General features: G+C 48.0%; 1 long non-coding RNA gene across 1 annotated transcript in view; it reads right to left on the bottom strand.

Moving 5' to 3' along the window:
- LOC105004955 overlaps positions 1–2,382 on the bottom strand; it is an 11,725-nt gene extending 9,343 nt beyond the window's left edge. The window contains exon 1 of the long non-coding RNA XR_827273.1: positions 2,324–2,382. This is a non-coding gene — a long non-coding RNA (uncharacterized LOC105004955). The remainder of the gene's footprint in view (positions 1–2,323) is intronic.
- Positions 2,383–2,534: the final 152 nt, after the last annotated feature.

Below are 2,534 nucleotides of genomic sequence, written 5' to 3'. Positions count from 1 at the left end.
GCCAATCATTTCAGGGGTCAGTGTTGCTCAGCTTCTGGTCCTGAGGAAGCATCATTAGATCAGTTCATAGCTCACTAGTTATCAAATTACATAAAAGAGAGGAAAATGAAGTATTAGAGTAACTGCTTAAATAAGGTCCTGACTCTTAATATAAAAGATCACTGACATTCATACAAAGTATTCATCACAATGGTCTATAACTATTTATTAGTTACCAAAATATGTTTTCAAGATATAATAAGAAACAGCAAATGGGTCTCTAATAAATGTAAAACAAACCTAAAGTGAATCAGCTAATTAAAAACTTTTTTTCACTTAAGAATTCTGGTGCAAAGTAAAAAATTAAGAATACAGAATATTTAGAAAAGAAAGACATGAATTAATTACAGGAATCCACCAAATCTTATTTCACAAGGGAATAATTGTTTACAAGAAGGTAGGTGTTCAGTGTTTATCCCAAGATACAAAAAATGAAATATAAAGAAAAGAGAAAGCAAAAAGTTAAAACCATCACAAAGAATATTTTTAATGTGCCTGGAAAAGGCATCATGTAGTAAGAGAGTCAGTTCTTGCCCCACTTCTCCTCTCCATAACCTCTGCTCTGCACCAGGAAAAGGGAAGGGGGTGACTCACCTCTGAGAGAATCAAGTCACTGCCGCAGCCCCCACCTCTAAGCCTCTGCACATGGATGTTATCTTTTAATACAGATAATTACAAAATGCACAAGCCTTACAGACAGAAGTTTTGCAATTCTCATTTTCATCTGTATAATTTAAAAAAGAATGTTTTAAACTTAGTAGGTTTTAAAGCCAAAAATCAATGTATCACGACTTAAAAATCCTGATCAAATCGATTCAGCACTGGTCTGGATCTAGTCCCCTCCCCCACCTGCACACTAATTGTTTCCACTTCATTTGGTTTATCTGTTTCCCTACTTCTTTCTCCGTCTCCCTTCCTCTTCCCCTCGGCTCTCCTGCTGTGCTTGTCCTCCTCTACTTCTTCCCTACCTACCATCCTGCCTCTCTTTGCCATCTGTTCCCCGTCAAGATGCTTTCTTTCCAACCTCCCTGGTGATCCTCAATCTCCGTATTTCAGCCTTTCTTCTTCCATATCTGCCTTCCCTTCCTCCCCTCTCTGGCACCCCCAAGTGGCTATGCTTCCTCTCAGTTTCCTTTCTCAGCTCCTCCAATAACTAGGAGTCCCCTTTCTCTTCTAGCAGGATATTACTCTGTAAGCCAAGGTCCCAACTCTAGTATCCCCTTTGCCGGCTCTCTGTGTGAACTGCCCCTCCACTGTTGCCCTCTTTGGGATCCCTGATTTACAGCCCCTCTCCCTTGAAGGCTATAGAAGGAGGCGGCAGAAGATGAGATGGTTAGATACCATCACCGAGTCAACGATCAAGAATTTGAGCAAACTCTGGGAAATAAAGGGGTCGTAAAGACTCGGAATGAACACCACCACCTCCCTTTCTTGCTCACCTTTAACTCTCAGGAAATCCTGCTTTTCTCTAAACTTTTCCCCTAACCGCTACCTTCAAGGCCGATTCTTTTTCATGCTATTGTTTCTTCGCAAGCTCCTCACAATCCTCTTCGCTGCCATCGCTTCTCCCTCATGCTTTTCTCAAATATCTATTTCTCTAGGAGTCGCTGTCTCTGCTGCTTCTGACCCCTCCTGGCCTCCTAATGTAAGGGATGGCGACTGAATAAGAAGCCCCCCACCCGCAAGAGCCAAACTGCAACGGGTGGAATTTGGGACGGAGAACTTCGGGTGTCACGTGGCTGGAGTAGGTCACCTCCCCCGACACGGGTCAGGGCAACGTCACTATGAAGGCAAGGCCTGCGGGGCGAAAGGACCCGCCTGAGGAGGCTTGAGGTTAGAGGAACTGGGAGGGAAGGGGTGTCAGCAGCGAGACGGGCTCTCCAGAATCCCAGGAACGGGGAGCTGGCGCGGCCTCTCCGGGAGGAGGGGAGTCGGCGTGGCCAAGGGCTGAGAGGAGGAGGATGGGGGCCGCGGAGCTAATAAACCCACCTCGCCGAAGAGAATCCTATGCGGTGTACGAAGGCAGAGGGGTCAGTGATGTCAGTAAATGGTTTGAGGCAGGAAAGAGTTGCGAAACGAAGCGTCTCTATGACCCAAAAACTGGAAGCAGCTTCAGAGCGACTTTAAAGCATAATGGAGGCGCCCCTTTGCCGCTCACCAAGACGTCTGAACTTGCTGGGGATGGTAGGACGGGCGCAGGGATTTAGCCACTAGCGAACCTGAGGCTCGGGATACAGAGGAAAGGAGACTGAACTCAGGTTCGATTAGAAAGAAAGAAACTCACGCTGAGCTGGGACACCTCCACTCCCCGCGCTCCACTTCCGGGTTTGTGGGACGCTGCGCGCACGCGCAGTGAAAGGGCGGAGCGGCCTGGGGGCGGGGACTCAGCGGAGCCTGGTCGTCGGGGAGCGGGGCATTGAGCGAGGACAAAAACGCGGGAGTACGGCGGAAGTGTAAGGAGGGGCTTCGAGGCGTAGGGGGCCGAGCCCCCGGGC

Source organism: Bison bison, unplaced genomic scaffold, assembly GCF_000754665.1.
Source record: "Bison bison bison isolate TAMUID 2011002044 unplaced genomic scaffold, Bison_UMD1.0 scf7180017858304, whole genome shotgun sequence".
NCBI lineage: Eukaryota > Metazoa > Chordata > Mammalia > Artiodactyla > Bovidae > Bison > Bison bison.
Note: the sequence above shows the minus strand (reverse complement) of the source record. Positions and strands in the feature narration are given on the sequence as shown.